This window comes from Dendrobates tinctorius, unplaced genomic scaffold (genome assembly GCF_039654945.1).
Source record: "Dendrobates tinctorius isolate UK_male_01 unplaced genomic scaffold, ASM3965494v1 ptg000028l, whole genome shotgun sequence".
Taxonomy (NCBI): domain Eukaryota; kingdom Metazoa; phylum Chordata; class Amphibia; order Anura; family Dendrobatidae; genus Dendrobates; species Dendrobates tinctorius.
The window spans coordinates 6,154,362-6,176,400 of NW_027361696.1; the positions used below are offsets into that span (position 1 = coordinate 6,154,362).

Consider the following 22,039-nt stretch of genomic DNA (forward strand, 5'->3'; position numbering starts at 1 on the left):
TAGCAATGAGCGTGCCGAGCGTTAGCTGGCTGGAAACAGCTAGTATATATATATCCCAGAAACTTTTGTTTTCACTTTCAGTTCCGGCTAGGAACTTGCAGCTCTCTGGCGCTCTCCTTAACCTCAGGTCAGTCACGGGAACTGCACCTAGGGTAAGAAGTTGCCAGAGAGGCTGCCTTGTCGCGTACTGGCTATTGGGCACTCTACAGTAAGGGCGGTGTGTCCTACGCTGGAAATACACACATAAACCTCCGATCCTACACTTCCAGGGTTCCCTGATACCACCAGAACACTATGCTACCACCAGATCCTCGTTTGATACTAAAGCTTATATCGGGTCAGGAACCAACCCAAAAGCTAGCTTTTTTTGGCACGGAGGGCGTATCGGTTCGATCATAGAGCAAGGAAAATGAGACTAGTAAATTTATACGTTTACTACAGAAAATATAGGCAGCATAAAAAATACAGTATGTACAGACAGCTATAAAATAAAAGGGATTAAAATATGAAACTTATTACATCTCAGTCACTGGTATGACATGTTGATGAGGGGAGGGGAGTTCCCAAAGAAAAGATTCAGTCCACAGCATGGATGTTAGCTATCATTCCCAGGTCTGAACACCCTACAAAATAGATGTTCCTGTTTATAGTTTGCCCATAAACTTAGGGACTCCTCTCTTGCTGACCTCACTTGGTGGGCTGTGTTAGAGGATGTACGCCCCATTTGGAAAGTTACTAAATAACTTCTACTTGCCATATCTCTGGCTGGGGGCTCATAGAGTGATGACAGGGGAATTATATTTTCTCTCACAAAATTACCTTTTTTTTGAGACCAAATATGCCATGTCTGCGGGCTACTGGGGTGCAGAAACTATGTCTCCGGTTTCTGGGGACCCTGGAACCCGTAAAACACTGCCGTGCGTAGCTTTAATTATACCGATTCTGGAAATATATTTTTCCTGTCTCTATGATTATTAGTGTGTTAAGAAATTCGACTTGGAATACACAAAGGAGATTTTGGCTGAAAAAATGTCTTTAGCTAGCCAGATGCAGTAACGGTGACCATGTGCTGAGGGGAGGGGGAGAGGGGATATAATTTCACAGAAGCAGAGAGGGGGGGCTGCTGCGAGGGGGGAGGATCGCTTGTGAGCTTGTGTGAAGCTCAGTGTTACACTGCACAAACCAAATTGGGGTGGGAAGCAGGAGCTCTGTATGTGTACCTTAGGTCAATAGGAAATACTTCATATTTTCCTGACAAGGGTTCGTTCGGCCCCTGCCTGTGTCCTTGAGGCCTACAGTGACATTGTCCCCCATGGTGCCAGACTGCAAATATTCCCAAGCCCTCCCAACTGGCCCACCCACAAAAAGAACTGCTACATTAGACCCTGGGGCCTTGGATGGGGGTGCTCTGCTTCTGCTTCTCTGGACAAGTAGCACTGAGGTGTCCAGTCCGACTGCAAAAATAACACTTGGGGGATCAGATGTAGGCCTTGCGTTGGCAAAGAGGACAAGGCCTCTGGAGGTTCAGCTGGCAGAGGCAGGGATGGTGATCGATCGCTTACCCCCTTTCCAGCTGGCGATGACCGGCTTCTGCACCTTTGGTTTACGATTGGCCTCGTAGGTGTCAGTAATCTGTGCTGCTTTATCCGCCTCTTTTGGCTCCCGGTCAATCACGAACTAACGCACCTGAGCCGGACAAAGATGTAGGAACTAGTCTTTCACCATCAGGTCCATTAGCTGCTCAAAGGATGGCATACAAAGCCATCCATAACCTGTCTCTTCCATACATCTGTGACATGGTCTCCCGCTACTTACCTACACGCAACCTTCGATCCTCTCAAGAGCTCCTTCCCTACTCCCCTCTTGTCTCTACTTCCCACAATCGCATACAAGACTTCTCCCGTGCTTCCCCCATACTCTGGAACTCTCTACTCCAACACATCAGACTCTCGCCTACCATGGAAACCTTGAAAAAGAACCTGAAGACCCACCTCTTCTGACAAACTTATAGCCTGCAGTGATCTTCAGTCTACTGAAACGCCGCACAACCAGCTCTACCCTCTCCTAGTGTATCCTCACCCATCCCCTGTAGACTGTGAGCCCTTGCGGGCAGGGTCCTCTCTCCTTTTGTACTTGTGTGTGCCTTGTTTTGCTCATGTTTATTGTACTTGTCTATATTTGTCCCTGTTCACATGTAAAGCGCCATGGAATATATGGTGCTATAAAAATGTATAATAGTAATAATAAAAAAGTGGTCACTAAGAGTCCTTGGATCCATTGCTCAAAGTGGGTTCTGAGCCCATGCACCACATCGCTGTAACTGTCGTGTGGTCCACGTTGGAGGTTCCGGAAGTTTTTACAGTACACCTTGGGAGTCAATTGGTACTTCGGTATTAGTTTGATGACCTCATAGTTCCCATCTAGCTCTGAAGGAAGAGCAGCAGACACATCTGAGCCTTGCCTCTCAACCCTTGGGTTATGTATGGTGCCCACTGGTCGGGCTGCAGCTGGGACTGTCTGCAAGTCTTTTCAAATCCCCTCTGAAAGGTGTCCATATCTCCGTCCTTTTCCATCACTGGTAAGTGCTCTGACTGGGGTTTAAAGGATGTTGAATTATTGGACTCACAATTCCTTGGGGTATATGGGGATATCCTGAGTTGGACCATCTGCAGCTCATGGTCTCTCTGAGCTTGGGCCTCTCCTTGTCACTCGGCAGCTTCCCGTTCAGCTCCCTCAGCCTCGCACTGGTCTTGGCCTGCAGCTTGGCAGCCTCCCGGTGTTGCTGAATTAGCCTCAGCCGTCCTTGATAATCCTCTGTGGGGCATAGTTGTAGGGCCATTCACAGATAGGGTCCATGCTGCACTGGTCACTGATGCGGCTTGGATCTACAAGTGGGACCCTTGGAGCTGTATTGTCCATATTTTGGCTGACCCCTGTTTCCGCTGAGCTCTGGAGACAGGCTTGTTCTGCTTCAAGTCGCACGAGTTCAGCAATCATTTGTTCTTTGTTTTTGCCAAGGGGGTCAATGCCTTTGGTCGTACATATTCCAGCAAGAGTCTCTTTTTTCTACTGGGTGTACCCAGGGCTGCCATTAGGAATTCCAGGGCTCCATTTTGGAAAAATTTTTGAGGCCCTCTTGAGACTCTGCCTAGGCTCCACCCCTCTTACTGTCCACAGCCCCACTGCTCCCTCTCTTGGAAAAACTCCACTTCTCACCAATCCCACATTAACAGTTTCCATCACCAGATCACACATATAGCCAGCAGCTTTTGTTTTGGCCAAAAGATTTTTAAATCCGCCATCACGACAAGGTAGACTCTTTTGGCAGAGCCCTACTCTACTCTATCCTATTAATCATTTGTTTAAATAAAAATATAGCTAAATTGTATTGGATATTTTTTTTTCAATTTTTAAAATGACCAATAATATAACATACCAGGAACAAATACCACCGCACCATGTCCAGATCACATATTACCATCACATGGTGACCAATAATACCACATACAAGGAAAAAATACCACCACACCATGTCCAGATCACATATTACCACCACACGGTGACCAATAATGCCACATACAAGGAACAAATACCACCACACCATGTCCAGACCACATATTACCACCACATAGTGACCAAATAATAGCACATACAAGCAACAAATACCACCACACCATATTACCACCACATAGTGACCAAATAATAGCACATGCAAGGAACAAATAATGCCACACCATGGTCAGACAACATATTACCACCACATAGTGACTGAATACTTCAATACTGATCATTAATAAAAAAACAATACTAATATCACCATAAGTGGCATTATACACAGGAGATCTGTACTTAGTATGCAGTGTCTGTGTACAGGTAATACAGTTATTACCAGTGACATTATACACAGGAGTTCTGTATACATTATCAGTGTACAGGTAATACAGTGATCACTGGTGACATTGTACACAGGACCGTTGTATATAGTTAACAGTTTATAGTGTCAGTGTACAGGTAACACACTGACTCACCAGTGACGTCTCTAGGTGAAGTCCTTCATCTTTGCTTTTCATCTTCATTCAGCACAGACCGCCATCACTTCTTCCAGCCAGGGCTCATCTCTGCAGGAAATAATACAGTTATCTAGAGCACTGCTTGCAGAACACATTACTTAATTTCTCCCAACTTCTAAACTACACCAGATGAAGAAAAAAAGGCAACAGTGTCGCTCTGCACAATAACAAGACTGCCCCCATTTAAAACAGTATCCTCAAAAAATAAAATAAATACATGACTGCAGTAATAATATCCCTTAATTAGCCACTATATTAATAATATTCCCCATCCTGGCCCCTGTGTGACTCATTCCTGCCTCCAGCCATATGTTCTCCCATCCTGGCCTCATGAGTATCCATTCTGCCACCATGTGATGTCCCATCCCGCATCATCTGTCTCATGAAAAATGAAATTCTCAAAGCACAATTGTTAACAATTCCGAAAAGAGGGAAGAATATTTAAGGAAGCCAGGATGGATGAACACAGAACTTAAGCACATGCTAAAAAGGAAGAAAAAAATGTTTATAAAATGGAAAGAGGGAGGCATATCTAAAAAAGAATATAATGCTGTCTGCAGAACCTGCAGGGCACAAATCAGATTACTAAAGATGACAATGAATTGAGGCTTGCAAGAGATCTCAAAAGCAATAATAAAGGATTTTGGGGATATGTCAAAAGTAAAAGAAAAGTCAAAGATGCTATAGGATGAAAATGATGAAATGGTAAGACAGGATGTTGAGAAGGCTGAACTTTTAAATTCCTATTTTGCATCTGTTTTCTCTCAGAAAGGAAATGTAACATCAACTGTTCTTCACTGTCCTATTAAGGGAATAGAATAATCCAGGATATCTATAAACAGAAAGATAGTGAGGAAACACTTAGCTAACCTAAATGAATTCAAGTCTCCGGGTCCAGATGAATTACACCCCAGAGTACTGAAGGAGATAGCAGAAGAAATTTTTGAACCCCTCTCCATAATCTTTGAAAATTCTTGGAGAACAGGAGAAGTCCCAGAAGACTGGAGAAGAGCAAATGTTGCTCCTATCTTCAAAAAGGGGAGGAAGGTGGACCCAGACAACTATAGGCCGGTGAGTCTGACTTCTATACCAGGAAAGATCTTTGAACAAATTATTAAACAACATGTATGTCAGTACCTGGATAAGAATGAAGTGATTAAACATAGTCAGCATGGGTTTGTAACTAATAAGTCATGTCACAATTACTTAATTTCCTTCTATGACAGAATCACTGATTGGGTGGATCAAGGAAATGCTGTAGATATAGTATATCTTGACTTCAGCAAAGCATTTGACAAAGTATCTCATACAATCCTTATTGAAAAAATGACTAAGTATGGAATGGACAAGGCAACTGTTAGGTGGATTCGTAACCGGCTTAGTGATCGGACCCAAAGAGTGGTCGTAAATGGCTGCACATCCAGTTGGAAGAATGTCTCAAGTTGGGTACCACAGGGCTCTGTCCTGGGCCCTGTATTGTTCAACATCTTTATCAACGATTTAGATGAAGGAATTGAGGGTAAACTGATTAAATTTGCTGATGACATAAAGCTAGGAGGGATAGCTAATACTAGAGAAGAGAGAGAGAGGATTCAAAAAGATATTAAAAAACTGGAGTAGTGGGCAGCAACTAACAGAATGGTTTTTAACAGGGAAAAATGCAAAGTACTACATCTGGGCAATAAAAATGAAAAAAGCATATAAAGAATGGGAGGAATAGGGCTAAGCAACAGCACATGTGAAAAAGACTTGGGTATACTAATAGATCACAGACTGAATATGAGTCAACAGTGTGATGCAGCAGCAAAAAAGGCAAATGCAATTCTAGGATGTATTGACAGAAGCATACAGTCTAGATCACGTGAAGTCATTATTTCCCTCTACTCCTCTTTGGTCAGACCTCATCTGGAATATTGTGTCCAGTTTTGGGCACCACATTTTAAAAAAGACATCAACAAACGGGAGTAAGTTCAGAAAAGAGCGACCAGAATGGTGACCAGTCTGCAAACCCTGTCTTATGAGGAAAGGTTGCAGGATTTGGGAATGTTTAGTTTGCAAAAGAGAAGACTGAGAGGAGACTTAATAGCTGTCTACAAATATCTAAAGGGCTGTCACATTGTAGAAGGATCATCTTTATTCTCATTTGCACAAGGAAAGACTAGAAGCAATGGGATGAAACTGAATGGGAGGAGACACAGATTAGATATTAGAAAAAACTTTTTGACATTTAGAGTGATCAATGAGTGGAACAGGCTGCCACGAGAAGTGGTGAGTTCTCCTTCAATGGAAGTCTTCAAATAGAGGCTGGACAGACATCTGACTGGGATGATTTAGCAAACCCTGCTTTGAGCAGGGGGTTGGACCAGATGGCCCAGGAGGTCCCATCCAACTCTACGATTCTATGATTCTATGATTCCATGATGCTACATCGGGAAGGAATCTCGGGACGGTTAGACTCAAAGAGTCTGGTGACTCTGGTAGGAACTCCTCTCACTTTCTGTCTGACCAAGTTAATGGTCCAGGTTCGCTGTAAACATGGGGTCACGGTGAACTATGCGGTAGACAGAGTAATGTTTGAGGGGCTCGGAGGCAGTGAGTGCCAAGGTGGCAGTATACCATCAGACTTAGTGTATGCCTTGGAGTGGGGCCAGGACTTTGTCAGGTTTGATGACATATGCCAGGAGGGTGGAGATGTTCCTACTGTTAGGCTAACCAATACTAAGATGGTGACGGCTCCTGACGTGGAGAGGTCAGAGGTAGAAGTGACCGGGAAAAGGGGTACGTCGGCCCATCGGACAGACCTAACGTCTCGTGACAGGAATGACGTTGACCTGGTTGATAAGACGGCTGGAGTGTTTCCACGGTTAATGGGTAGCTGGAAGGATTGCTCGGCAGGTCGGGGTGACTCAGACTCTGGGGGTGACTGTGGCTCTGAGAGAGACAGGGAGCACAGACTAGAGGAGCTAGAAAAAGAAGTCTCTGAGCTCAAAGGTCACATGGTAATGTGGCAAGGACTGAATAAGGCCCTCAGAGAAGAGGTAGAAGAGCATGTTAAACGAGAAAGAGTCTTGAGACAAACGGCCGAGAACAGGGTCGAGGAGCTCGAGAAAGAAGTCTTGGAGCTTGTTCTGTCCCCACATGAGGCGAATGGAGGTGTAGTTGATTGGGGCTGGGAGAGATTCCTACCTTTCGTTTCCTCAATGCAGAGCAGACAGGACCATTGTTGCTATTCAGTGTTCGGAGAGATTATACACACCAAGGATTGTGAAGTCCAGACTTGTTTATTGGAAATCTGGACATACAGCGTATGATTGGTAATGCAGTGCTTCTACTGAAATGCAGGTGTAACAACCAAGGTGGTACAGCAAGATGCAGCAAGGTGGTAGCAAGTTGATTCAGCAAATTGGTCAAAAAACGGGTGCCTTTCACAGCCTGTACAGGTGAGCCTCTCCCAGGTGAAAATGAAACTAAGAATGGCAGCTAACAGGAAGAGAAGGAGTGACTTGACCCGGAAGTGGAAGGCATGTACTAGAAATAATTAGCTGCAGGCTGCTATACAAAAAAAGACCAGCAGGTGGCAGCAGACCAAATGCAAGACTACACAGCATGGAAAATAACACAATCTATGAAACCATATAATCTTAACCATAGATGGAACAGCACACTCCCCGTCTGAAATTCCGTAAGGGATTTCACTATATTGTTTTTTGTTTTTTCTTTAAATAAAGTTCAATAGCCTAGAAAATAAAGACAGATATGCATGCATGCAATAATAACAACTTCAAAACGAGGTAGGTAACAGACAGTTCCTGAGACAATCCAAAGATACCCATCTTCGGATCGGAGAAGCCGCACTAGGCCAAACTGTCTCCGACCCAACGATAATCCAATGGATGAAGCACTAGGGCAGAGTTCTGTTCATGGTTCAGCTTACCGGAATGTCCTCGGTAGAGAGTGGTTTGTGGCAGACGTGCCAACCGTGACAGACTTTGTCTCCACGTGAGCTGAGATAAGATCTCGCAATGTGGACTAACCTTGCTATAGTCGCGATGAGTTTCATCCAATTGGAGAAGCATTCAAAGCGCTGGCAACTGGGGCTGGAGGTTGTTTTAGTGTTCGTCGCCAAAGCACTGACCTCGGAGCGGACTTCTGGATCGCCATCCGGATCCTGGATGCTGAAGACTTCCTGGACACATTCACTTCCCTTCTGTTCCAACAGAAACTTAGGACCTGAAAGCCAAGAAGAGTTAGCAAAGGACTTTTTAAACATAGGTCTCATGGCATGGTCAGCTGGATTAAGTTCAGATGAGATATAGTGCCATTGTTCAGGCTCGGAAGACCTCCTTATTCTCTCAATGCGGTTACTGACGTACACGTAGAAGCGCCTTGTTTGGTTGTAGATGAGACAACCTTACTGTCACTGTAGTATTGTACGTCGTCTATGTTGGTGTCAAGCTTGTGCTGTATAAAGTCTGCGAGTTCTATTGCAAGCACTGTCGCACAGAGTTCAAGCTTGGGAATTGTGTGGTCAGGCTTGGGAGCCAACTTAGCCTTGCCGAAGACGAACCCAACGTGATCTTAATTGTCGGGTCCCGTCACCTTCAGATAGGCGACTGCTGCAATGGCCTCCGTGGATGCATCAGAGAACACATGGAGTTCCTTCCTAGTGCTAGCAGCAAGTGAGGTTCTGGCATAGCATCTCAGTATGTGGATCTCATCCAAGGCACACAAAGACTGCTTCCAGGTTTCCCATTTTGGTTCCTTCTCAGAAGGGAGTGGGGCATCCCAGACCTTGTCAGTTTCGGAAAGCTGTCTCAGAAGGGATTTACTTTGAATGGTAATTGGTACTATGAACCCCAGTGGGTCGCATAAGCTATTCACCACTGACAGGACACCACGTTTAGTGAATGGTTTGTCTGCAAGGTTGACTTGGAAACTGAAGGTGTCGACTGACAGGTTCCACCTCAAGCCTAACCTTCTCTGCACAGGCGGACAGTCTGGTTGTCCTTGAATCCTGGTGCGTGGTCACTTGAATCAAAGGCTCTCATGACAGCCAGGCTGTTTGAAGCAATTTTGTGCAATCTAAGCTTAGCTTGGTACAGCATACCTTGGGTCCTCTTGAGTAGATCGATAGCCGCTTCTTCTGTGGGTAGAGATTTTAGTCCATCATCTACATAGAAGGCTTTCTCTACAAAGTCTCTGGCATCTGTTCCATATTCGGTCTCTCCTTCTTGAGCGGTTCTCCGCAGGCCATATGTTGCCACTGCGGGAGGGAAGGGCTGTTCCCGAATACATGCACCCTCATGCGATACTCCACCATTTCTTTTCTGGGGTCATTGTCCTTGTACCACAGGAACCTGAGGAAATTCCTATGGTCCTCTCTGACTATGAAACAGTGGAACAGCTGTTCAGTGTCGGCTGTGATGGCAATGGGCTCTTTCCGGAACCTCATCAACACTCCTACAAGGTTATGTTTAAGATTAGGACACGTGAGGAGGACATCGTTGAGAGATACGTCTTTATGTTTGGCGCTTGAATCAAAGACAACTCTAATTTGCTTAGGTTTCCTTGGGTGATATACTCCGAATGAGGGTAGGTACCAGCACTCCTCATTTTCCTTTAAGGGAGGCGCTGGCTCCGCATGGTTATTCCAGAATATCTTGTTCATAAAGGTGACAATGTGTTCTTTCATCTCCGGTTTGTTGCTAAGTGTGCGGTGGAGAGAGTTGAATCTGGACAAGGCTTGTTCACAATTGTTTGGGAGTCTTACCCTGGTAGCTCGGAAGGGTAGGGGAAAAACCCAGTGATCAGTCTCGTCCTTAAGGAACTCATTGTCCATTATCCTGGCAAATTTCTTGTCGTCCATTGACAGGGCTACATTGTTGTCATCCTTAGTTGTATGAAACACCGATCTTCCCAAGTCATCTACATAGGGAGAAGGAATGACATCAGGCAGCTGTATGGGATCTGGAGGCTTCTCTTTCACATCATAGTGATGAGGGCATGGTTTGCAGAAAGTAGTTTGTCCGTCTCGGCGTACGTAGGTCTTAAAGGCGTTGACTCTTGTTTGGTCCAAGCACACATTTCCTATGATTACCAACCCCAAGTCGAGTCTCTGTGCGTAGGGGGCATAGTCAGGACCATTACACTGTTGGTGGACCTTATGTATCTGGGTCACCCTCACACCCAGGGCTGTGGGGTACTTGGTACCGGGCCCGATGAGCTTCAATGGTAGATGTCACGGCTAGAGTTGAGCGACTTTTGTTTTTTTAGGGTCGCGTTTCGTTTCGTGAAACCCGACTTTTCCAAAAGTCGGGTCGAGCAAGATCGTCCGATTATAGGGAAAAGTCGGGGTCGTCCCGAAACACAAAACCCAATGTAAGTCAATGGGGAATAAAAGTCGGCAGTGAGAGGACAGGAAACACACCTACAGTGCCCATTTGAATGCCAAAAGCATCAATTCTTCTTACTTAAGCTTGTCAACCTTAATTAACTTCATAATACAAGTTACGCACTGAAAAATGGGGGTTATTTGGCTAAAGTTGTGGGGGGGGGGAGGGCTGGCTGCAGGTTTTCATGTGCCCTGGGCGAAAGAGCGCCCCTTTAACACATACCACAACTCATCATGCTCCGATACGGCAGATAAATAGCGGTATAGTACAATGAAAAATACCTCACTTTTTACATCTCATGACGAGGCCCATCTATTTCTCCATACAGAATCATTGGTCCCATATAATGTTTGAAACAGTATATGATGAGCTCCACATAATGCTACAGTATATGTTGGTCCCCATGGATGAAGCTCGACTGTCTTATGGGCCCAAATAATGCTCCAAACATAATGGGCCCCATTTCTAATGCTCTAGTGTATAATGGGCCCTGTAAATGCTGCTCCAGTGTCTGATGTCCACCTTTGGAATGTTCCAATGTATGGTGGGCCCCATCTATCATTCTCCAGAGTATAGTGCTCCCCAAAAATTGCTGTCCCAACATTGAAAACAATCAAATAAGTCTCCTCGCTAGGGAATCCCTGTACTTGTCTGGACAGGTGCTGTAGCTTGCTTAACAGCTCGCCAGCCGTTCTCACTCCCAGTATGGATTGCACGTGATTGCACAAAGGTTAGAAAGGGTACCGTATCCCTGGATAACATGTATGGATAGCGTACACATTCAAAATATATGTCTCAGGAGGCAGGCTCAGACGGTGTCAGGCCCAGTATGGATTGCACGTGATTGCACAAAGGTTAGAAAGGGTACCGTATCCCTGGATAACATGTATGGATAGCGTACACATTCAAAATATATGTCTCAGGAGGCAGGCTCAGACGGTGTCAGGCACAGTATGGATTGCACGTGATTGCACAAAGGTTAGAAAGGGTACCGTATCCCCGGATAACATGTATGGATAGCGTACACATTCAAAATATGTCTCAGGAGGCAGGCTCAGACGGTGTTAGGCCCAGTATGGATTGCACGTGATTGCACAAAGGTTAGAAAGGGTACCGTATCCCCGGATAACATGTATGGATAGCGTACACATTCAAAATATATGTCTCCGGAGGCAGGCTCAGACGGTGTTAGGCCCAGTATGGATTGCACGTGATTGCACAAAGGTTAGAAAGGGTACCGTATCCCTGGATAACATGTATGGATAGCGTACACATTCAAAATATATGTCTCAGGAGGCAGGCTCAGACGGTGTCAGGCACAGTATGGATTGCACGTGATTGCACAAAGGTTAGAAAGGGTACCGTATCCCCGGATAACATGTATGGATAGCGTACACATTCAAAATATATGTCTCAGGAGGCAGGCTCAGACGGTGTTAGGCCCAGTATGGATTGCACGTGATTGCACAAAGGTTAGAAAGGGTACCGTATCCCCAGATAACATGTATGGATAGCGTACACATTCAAAATATATGTATCAGGAGGCAGGCTCAGACGGTGTTAGGCCCAGTATGGATTGCACGTGATTGCACAAAGGTTAGAAAGGGTACCGTATCCCCAGATAACATGTATGGATAGCGTACACATTCAAAATATATGTCTCAGGAGGCAGGCTCAGACGGTGTTAGGCCCAGTATGGATTGCACGTGATTGCACAAAGGTTAGAAAGGGTACCGTATCCCTGGATAACATGTATGGATAGCGTACACATTCAAAATATATGTCTCAGGAGGCAGGCTCAGACGGTGTCAGGCCCAGTATGGATTGCACGTGATTGCACAAAGGTTAGAAAGGGTACCGTATCCCTGGATAACATGTATGGATAGCGTACACATTCAAAATATATGTCTCAGGAGGCAGGCTCAGACGGTGTCAGGCACAGTATGGATTGCACGTGATTGCACAAAGGTTAGAAAGGGTACCGTATCCCCGGATAACATGTATGGATAGCGTACACATTCAAAATATATGTCTCAGGAGGCAGGCTCAGACGGTGTTAGGCCCAGTATGGATTGCACATGATTGCACAAAGGTTAGAAAGGGTACCGTATCCCCGGATAACATGTATGGATAGCGTACACATTCAAAATATATGTCTCAGGAGGCAGGCTCAGACGGTGTTAGGCCCAGTATGGATTGCACGTGATTGCACAAAGGTTAGAAAGGGTATCGTATCCCTGGATAACATGTATGGATAGCGTACACATTCAAAATATATGTCTCAGGAGGCAGGCTCAGACGGTGTCAGGCCCAGTATGGATTGCACGTGATTGCACAAAGGTTAGAAAGGGTACCGTATCCCTGGATAACATGTATGGATAGCGTACACATTCAAAATATATGTCTCAGGAGGCAGGCTCAGACGGTGTCAGGCACAGTATGGATTGCACGTGATTGCACAAAGGTTAGAAAGGGTACCGTATCCCCAGATAACATGTATGGATAGCGTACACATTCAAAATATATGTCTCAGGAGGCAGGCTCAGACGGTGTTAGGCCCAGTATGGATTGCACGTGATTGCACAAAGGTTAGAAAGGGTACCGTATCCCCGGATAACATGTATGGATAGCGTACACATTCAAAATATATGTATCAGGAGGCAGGCTCAGACGGTGTTAGGCCCAGTATGGATTGCACGTGATTGCACAAAGGTTAGAAAGGGTACCGTATCCCCGGATAACATGTATGGATAGCGTACACATTCAAAATATATGTCTCAGGAGGCAGGCTCAGACGGTGTTAGGCCCAGTATGGATTGCACGTGATTGCACAAAGGTTAGAAAGGGTACGTATCCCTGGATAACATGTATGGATAGCGTACACATTCAAAATATATGTCTCAGGAGGCAGGCTCAGACGGTGTCAGGCCCAGTATGGATTGCACGTGATTGCACAAAGGTTAGAAAGGGTACCGTATCCCTGGATAACATGTATGGATAGCGTACACATTCAAAATATATGTCTCAGGAGGCAGGCTCAGACGGTGTCAGGCCCAGTATGGATTGCACGTGATTGCACAAAGGTTAGAAAGGGTACCGTATCCCCGGATAACATGTATGGATAGCGTACACATTCAAAATATATGTCTCAGGAGGCAGGCTCAGACGGTGTCAGGCACAGTATGGATTGCACGTGATTGCACAAAGGTTAGAAAGGGTACCGTATCCCCGGATAACATGTATGGATAGCGTACACATTCAAAATATGTCTCAGGAGGCAGGCTCAGACGGTGTTAGGCCCAGTATGGATTGCACGTGATTGCACAAAGGTTAGAAAGGGTACCGTATCCCCGGATAACATGTATGGATAGCGTACACATTCAAAATATGTCTCAGGAGGCAGGCTCAGACGGTGTTAGGCCCAGTATGGATTGCACGTGATTGCACAAAGGTTAGAAAGGGTACCGTATCCCCGGATAACATGTATGGATAGCGTACACATTCAAAATATATGTATCAGGAGGCAGGCTCAGACGGTGTTAGGCCCAGTATGGATTGCACGTGATTGCACAAAGGTTAGAAAGGGTACCGTATCCCCAGATAACATGTATGGATAGCGTACACATTCAAAATATATGTCTCAGGAGGCAGGCTCAGACGGTGTTAGGCCCAGTATGGATTGCACGTGATTGCACAAAGGTTAGAAAGGGTACCGTATCCCTGGATAACATGTATGGATAGCGTACACATTCAAAATATATGTCTCAGGAGGCAGGCTCAGACGGTGTCAGGCCCAGTATGGATTGCACGTGATTGCACAAAGGTTAGAAAGGGTACCATATCCCTGGATAACATGTATGGATAGCGTACACATTCAAAATATATGTCTCAGGAGGCAGGCTCAGACGGTGTCAGGCACAGTATGGATTGCACGTGATTGCACAAAGGTTAGAAAGGGTACCGTATCCCCGGATAACATGTATGGATAGCGTACACATTCAAAATATATGTCTCAGGAGGCAGGCTCAGACGGTGTTAGGCCCAGTATGGATTGCACGTGATTGCACAAAGGTTAGAAAGGGTACCGTATCCCCGGATAACATGTATGGATAGCGTACACATTCAAAATATATGTCTCAGGAGGCAGGCTCAGACGGTGTTAGGCCCAGTATGGATTGCACATGATTGCACAAAGGTTAGAAAGGGTACCGTATCCCCGGATAACATGTATGGATAGCGTACACATTCAAAATATATGTCTCAGGAGGCAGGCTCAGACGGTGTTAGGCCCAGTATGGATTGCACGTGATTGCACAAAGGTTAGAAAGGGTACCGTATCCCTGGATAACATGTATGGATAGCGTACACATTCAAAATATATGTCTCAGGAGGCAGGCTCAGACGGTGTCAGGCCCAGTATGGATTGCACGTGATTGCACAAAGGTTAGAAAGGGTACCGTATCCCTGGATAACATGTATGGATAGCGTACACATTCAAAATATATGTCTCAGGAGGCAGGCTCAGACGGTGTCAGGCATAGTATGGATTGCACGTGATTGCACAAAGGTTAGAAAGGGTACCGTATCCCCAGATAACATGTATGGATAGCATACACATTCAAAATATATGTCTCAGGAGGCAGGCTCAGACGGTGTTAGGCCCAGTATGGATTGCACGTGATTGCACAAAGGTTAGAAAGGGTACCGTATCCCCGGATAACATGTATGGATAGCGTACACATTCAAAATATATGTATCAGGAGGCAGGCTCAGACGGTGTTAGGCCCAGTATGGATTGCACGTGATTGCACAAAGGTTAGAAAGGGTACCGTATCCCCGGATAACATGTATGGATAGCGTACACATTCAAAATACAGTGGGGCAAAAAAGTATTTAGTCAGTCAGCAATAGTGCAAGTTCCACCACTTAAAAAGATGAGAGGCATCTGTAATTTACATCATAGGTAGACCTTAACTATGGGAGACAAACTGAGAAAAAAAAATCCAGAAAATCACATTGTCTGTTTTTTTTTCCTTTTATTTGCATATTATGGTGGAAAATAAGTATTTGGTCAGAAACAAGCAATCAAAATTTCTGGCTCTCACAGACCTGTAACTTCTTCTTTAAGAGTCTCCTCTTTCCTCCACTCATTACCTGTAGTAATGGCACCTGTTTAAACTTGTTATCAGTATAGACACCTGTGCACACCCTCAAACAGTCTGACTCCAAACTCCACTATGGTGAAGACCAAAGAGCTGTCAAAGGACACCAGAAACAAAATTGTAGCCCTGCACCAGGCTGGGAAGACTGAATCTGCAATAGCCAACCAGCTTGGAGTGAAGAAATCAACTGTGGGAGCAATAATTAGAAAATGGAAGACATACAAGACCACTGATAATCTCCCTCGATCTGGTGCTCCACGCAAAATCCCACCCCGTGGGGTCAGAATGATCACAAGAACGGTGAGCAAAAATCCCAGAACCACGCGGGGGGACCTAGTGAATGAACTGCAGAGAGCTGGGACCAATGTAACAAGGCCTACCATAAGTAACACACTACGCCACCATGGACTCAGATCCTGCAGTGCCAGACGTGTCCCACTGCTTAAGCCTGTACATGTCCGGGCCCGTCTGAAGTTTGCTAGAGAGCATTTGGATGATCCAGAGGAGTTTTGGGAGAATGTCCTATGGTCTGATGAAACTAAACTGGAACTGTTTGGTAGAAACACAACTTGTCGTGTTTGGAGGAAAAAGAATACTGAGTTGCATCCATCAAACACCATACCTACTGTAAAGCATGGTGGTGGAAACATCATGCTTTGGGGCTGTTTCTCTGCAAAGGGGCCAGGACGACTGATCCGGGTACATGAAAGAATGAATGGGGCCATGTATCGTGAGATTTTGAGTGCAAACCTCCTTCCATCAACAAGGGCACTGATGATGAAACATGGCTGGATCTTTCAACATGACAATGATCCAAAGCACACCGCCAGGGCAACGAAGGAGTGGCTTCGTAAGAAGCATTTCAAGGTCCTGGAGTGGCCTAGCCAGTCTCCAGATCTCAACCCTATAGAAAACCTTTGGAGGGAGTTGAAAGCCCGTGTTGCCAAGCGAAAAGCCAAAAACATCACTGCTCTAGAGGAGATCTGCATGGAGGAATGGGCCAACATACCAACAACAGTGTGTGGCAACCTTGTGAAGACTTACAGAAAACGTTTGACCTCTGTCATTGCCAACAAAGGATATATCACAAAGTATTGAGATGAAATTTTGTTTCTGACCAAATACTTATTTTCCACCATAATATGCAAATAAAAGGAAAAAAAAACAGACAATGTGATTTTCTGGATTTTTTTTTCTCAGTTTGTCTCCCATAGTTGAGGTCTACCTATGATGTAAATTACAGACGCCTCTCATCTTTTTAAGTGGTGGAACTTGCACTATTGCTGACTGACTAAATACTTTTTTGCCCCACTGTATATGTCTCAGGAGGCAGGCTCAGACGGTGTTAGGCCCAGTATGGATTGCACGTGATTGCACAAAGGTTAGAAAGGGTACCGTATCCCTGGATAACATGTATGGATAGCGTACACATTCAAAATATATGTCTCAGGAGGCAGGCTCAGACGGTGTTAGGCACAGTATGGATTGCACGTGATTGCACAAAGGTTAGAAAGGGTACCGTATCCCCGGATAACATGTATGGATAGCGTACACATTCAAAATATATGTCTCAGGAGGCAGGCTCAGACGGTGTTAGGCCCAGTATGGATTGCACGTGATTGCACAAAGGTTAGAAAGGGTACCGTATCCCCGGATAACATGTATGGATAGCGTACACATTCAAAATATATGTCTCAGGAGGCAGGCTCAGATGGTGTTAGGCCCAGTATGGATTGCACGTGATTGCACAAAGGTTAGATAGGGTACCGTATCCCTGGATAACATGTATGGATAGCGTACACATTCAAAATATGTCTCAGGAGGCAGGCTCAGACGGTGTTAGGCCCAGTATGGATTGCACGTGATTGCACAAAGGTTAGAAAGGGTACCGTATCCCTGGATAACATGTATGGATAGCGTACACATTCAAAATATATGTCTCAGGAGGCAGGCTCAGACGGTGTCAGGCCCAGTATGGATTGCACGTGATTGCACAAAGGTTAGAAAGGGTACCGTATCCCTGGATAACATGTATGGATAGCGTACACATTCAAAATATATGTCTCAGGAGGCAGGCTCAGACGGTGTCAGGCACAGTATGGATTGCACGTGATTGCACAAAGGTTAGAAAGGGTACCGTATCCCCGGATAACATGTATGGATAGCGTACACATTCAAAATATATGTCTCAGGAGGCAGGCTCAGACGGTGTCAGGCACAGTATGGATTTGACGGCCCAGATTACACAGCGGAGGAGCAGGGAGAGGTAAAGATTGCAAATGCTGGGGCCCTGCCCAAGCAAGGGGGGCCCACTCGTGGGCGTCGGTACTGGCACTGGGCCCCTCATAGTACAGCGGTGTGTCTGACGGCGGGTGTGCACCACCACTGTCAGAGACACTTGATTGCACTATGAGGGACCCTGTGCCAGTGCCCGCGCCCAAGAGTCGGCCTACCCACCTGTCCAGGGCAACGGCACTCGCACGGTGTCGTGCGGTAGGTGGTGACCCCGGCCATGGGGGGGGAGGCAGCACAGTTAGGGAGTTTTAGAAAGTGGCATATGTTGATGTTGGACATTCAGCTGATGCAAAAGGCGAAATAGGTGAAGTACCAGGAAGAGGTGGACCAAAGCAAGCCATTTTTCTGTCACCCTATGTGTCATCAGGGGAAGGTGGGACAAAATCCTTGGAAACCCATGCGTGGTTCATTTTAATGAAGGTTAGATCATCCACATTTTGATTTGACAGACGGGTCCTTTTTTCTGTCAGGATTGATCCAGCTGCACTGAAGACTCTTTCCGATAGCACACTTGCAGCTGGGCAAGCGAGCTCCTGTAAGGCATATTGGGCCAATTCAGGCCAGGTGTCCAGTTTAGCGGCCCAATAGTCAAAGGGGAATGACCTGTGTGGGAGAACATCGATATGGGAGGAAAAGTAGTTTGTAACCATAGTTGACAACTGCTGTCTCCTGTCACTTTCCATCGATGCAGTATTACCAGTTGTGTGAGCGGTATTTGAAAAATCAGTCCACAACATTGTCATGAAACCCCTGTCTCCAACGCCACTTCTGCTGTGTGCACCACGAACACCTCTGCCAAGCTGCCCCCAGCCCGTACGGCTCGTGTGAGAACCATCACCGCTGCTGTGTGCTGGGAATGCCTCAAGCAACCGATTTACCAGAGTTGCTTGTTTATTAGCCAATATCAGGTCAAGGTTCTCCTGTGGCATGATGTTTTGTAATTTGCCTTTATAGCGTGGATCCAGGATGCTGGCCAACCAGTAGTCATCATCGTTCATCATTTTGGCAATGCGGGGGTCCCTTTTTAGGATCCGCAAGGCATAATCTGACATGTGGGCCAATGTTCCCGGTGTCAATGATGCACTGCGAGTGCTGGGTGGAGGAGCACTTTCTGGCAAATCCACATCCCTCCAGTCACGCACAAACCCTGTACCAGACCTTGCCACGCCAACATTTTCACTTGCCCCACGAGATGCATCCTCCTCCCCTAAGTAATCATCCCCATCATCCTCCTCCTCCTCCTCTTCTTCCTCCACCTCGTCCAGGAGAGGTCCCTGAGCAGACAATGGCTGAATGTCATCAAGGATTCCCTCCTCCTCTTCCTCCTCATCAACATTGGCTGCAGACGCCTGCTCCTTAAGGTGCGTCAAAGTTTGCATGAGCAGACGCATAAGTGGGATGCTCATGCTTAGGATGGCGTCGTCTGCGCTTACCAGCCGTGTGCATTCCTCAAAACACTGAAGGACTTTACAAAGGTCTTTCAGCTTCGACCACTACACGCCTGTCAACTCCATGTCTGCTCTCAAAGTGCCTGGCCGTGTATCCTCCCACAAATGCATTATGGCCTGCCTCTGCTCGCACAGCCGCTCCACTGTAGGGTTCGAGCAGGCTCACAGGATGCAGTGACGAGACACGAGACTGAATGTGGGGTGAAATAAACTTTTATAAGTTTTAAAGCCACAAGAGCTAAACTGCTTAAATCAAACAAAGGAGAAACACCTATTTGTCCTCGCAGGGACTCGTAAAACAACTTTCAAACAAAAAGGGTCCTTATTTTTCTATAGTGCACTTAGCCTTCTGGGCGTCGCTCGAGTTCACGACCACTCAGGGGTTGCAGATGTAGCTGTCTTGTAATCCACGTTTAACCGGAAGGACTCGTGCTCGTCCGGCCCTGAAGAAACCGGAACGGTGGGGCGCAGCAGGCCCTGAAGAAACCAGAACGATGGGGCGCAGCAGGCCCTGAAGAAACTGGACGGTGGGGCGCAACGGGCCCTGAAGAAGTGGGGTCGGTGGGGCACAACGGGCCCTGAAGAAGCTGGCACGGTGGGGCACAACAGGCCCTGAAGAAATGGGGTCGGTGGGGCACAACGGGCCCTGAAGAAGCTGGCACGGTGGGGCACAACAGGCCCTGAAGAAATGGGGTCGGTGGGGCACAACGGGCCCTGAAGAAGCTGGCACGGTGGGGCACAACGGGCCCTGAAGAAACTGTTCAGGGGGTCAATCTCCCAGGCGTCCGTTTAGAGGCGCTCGTTCCCCAGCCAGGTCATGACGCAGTTTCAAAAAGAGACATAAACGTTAACAAATTCTGCTCAGTGTCCCCTCAGTAACCGGGACGGGCTCTGCGGCCGCCTATAGCGAGGTGACGTCCCCTGAGGTCGGTGATGACGGGGCCGCAGCTGTGGGAGAAGACAGGGGGGCAGTGTCCTGGCCACTGTACCGGATTGCTGTGTTGTCGCAGCGGTCGCCTGAGATCCCGGTCCTGTCACACCACGGAGGGAATCAGCGGCCGTCACTTTATCTGAATCTTTGCGGGGGGAAACTCCCGGGGAGAGTCTCTTACGCGTCAACCTTCGGTCAGTCTCAAATTTCCCTTTTTCAGATTCCTGCCTGTCTCTCTTTTCCACACCGTCAGTTGCCACAGTCCTCTCTCTGCCGCACGGCTTCCTCTCTCCTGTCAGGCTCTCTGCCAACTGCCACCTCAGCGCGTCCCCTGCTCCTTTTACCCTCGCCCCGCCCCCTGTTGCCCTGACAACTTCAGTCGCATGTCTCCCTTTGTAATCCCCCTGATGTGGTTTCTTCAACAACCCTGATGGCGGTCCCCCTGGTTCCAGCCCAATCACTGTATGGGGGTCCTCCTCCCCACATTCCCCCACCCTGTAAGCTCGCCAGTCCTCGGGCGAGGGTGTTAGTCTATTGAGATTGGTCTGTAAAGGTGTCAATATTTGTTGCCATACGAACTGGTCTTGTTCATACCGTTCGGGGGGTTTGCCGGCTGTTGACCGCTCGGAGCGTCTAAGTTCGACTGGGGTGGAATCTTCTGGGGTGGTGGACGTCGGCGAGCTGCAAGATGCCGGTGGGTTAATTGTGTCAACTGGCTCATTATTGGGTGGAGGGCCCTTGGGAACTGGAGGGAAATCCTCGTCGTCTGAGTCCCAGCATATGGACTCCGGTTCGGATGTCTTCGGGACGGGTTCCAGTTGCTTCGGGTCGGAAGAAATACACAGGCGTAACATATTACGATGCACAATGCGAGTAGGCAGTGTTTCATCCTGCTCGGGCTGTATTTCGTACACAGGTCCTTCTGAATGGATACGGCGTAGTACCCGATAAGGACTCTCTTCCCAACGTGACTCCAGTTTATTCTGGGGGCGTTGATCTAGTACAAGCACACGGTCCCCGCTTTGGAGATGGGGAGGGGAGGTTGTATTCTTCCCGGGGTGTTCCCAGTCTTGAAGTTTGGTATGTACAATTCGGTGAAGAGTTTGCAACCTGTGGCGATGATTTCGGACCCAAGACGACACTCCGGTCCAGGGCCGAGGCTCTTCGGGGTCCAACTCTACCTCCGTGATCCCTTTACCCTCTCGTCCGAACAGCAGGAAATAAGGAGTATAGCCCGTTACTCGATGTACCCGATTATTATAAACCCACACTAATTCAGAAACATATTCAGGCCAACGAGCTTTCTTGTCACTCTCCAGAGTGCGTAGCATTTGAATCAATGTCCGATTAAATCGCTCACAAGCCCCATTCCCTTGCGGGTGATATGGTGTGGTCCGGGATTTATCAATCCCATAAAGATGATGTAGTTCCTCCATAACTTTCCCCAAAAAACATGCTCCCTGGTCGGAATGTATGCGTTGAGGACAGCCGTACACTTGTATAAAATTTCTGCAAATTGCGGAGGCGGCTGACTCCGCGGTCTGGTCTCGAGTAGGGGTGACCACAGCGAATTTAGTGAAATGATCCACCATGACGAGGCAGTGTTCGTATCCCTGGAATGCGGGACCAATGTGCAGATAATCCACCGTCAAGAGCTCCAAGGGTTCTGAAGTCACAATCGTCTGTGTTGCGGCCCTCTGAGCAGGCGGTTTGGCCAATTCACATAAGCGGCAAGTACGAC

General features: G+C 46.9%; 1 long non-coding RNA gene across 1 annotated transcript in view; it reads right to left on the reverse strand.

Annotated features, from left to right (window-relative positions):
- Positions 1-7,332: 7,332 nt before the first annotated feature.
- Positions 7,333-22,039, reverse strand: part of LOC141085048 (uncharacterized) — a 96,053-nt gene continuing 81,346 nt past the window's right edge. Inside the window, exon 3 of the long non-coding RNA XR_012231203.1 lies at positions 7,333-8,300. This is a non-coding gene — a long non-coding RNA (uncharacterized lncRNA). The remainder of the gene's footprint in view (positions 8,301-22,039) is intronic.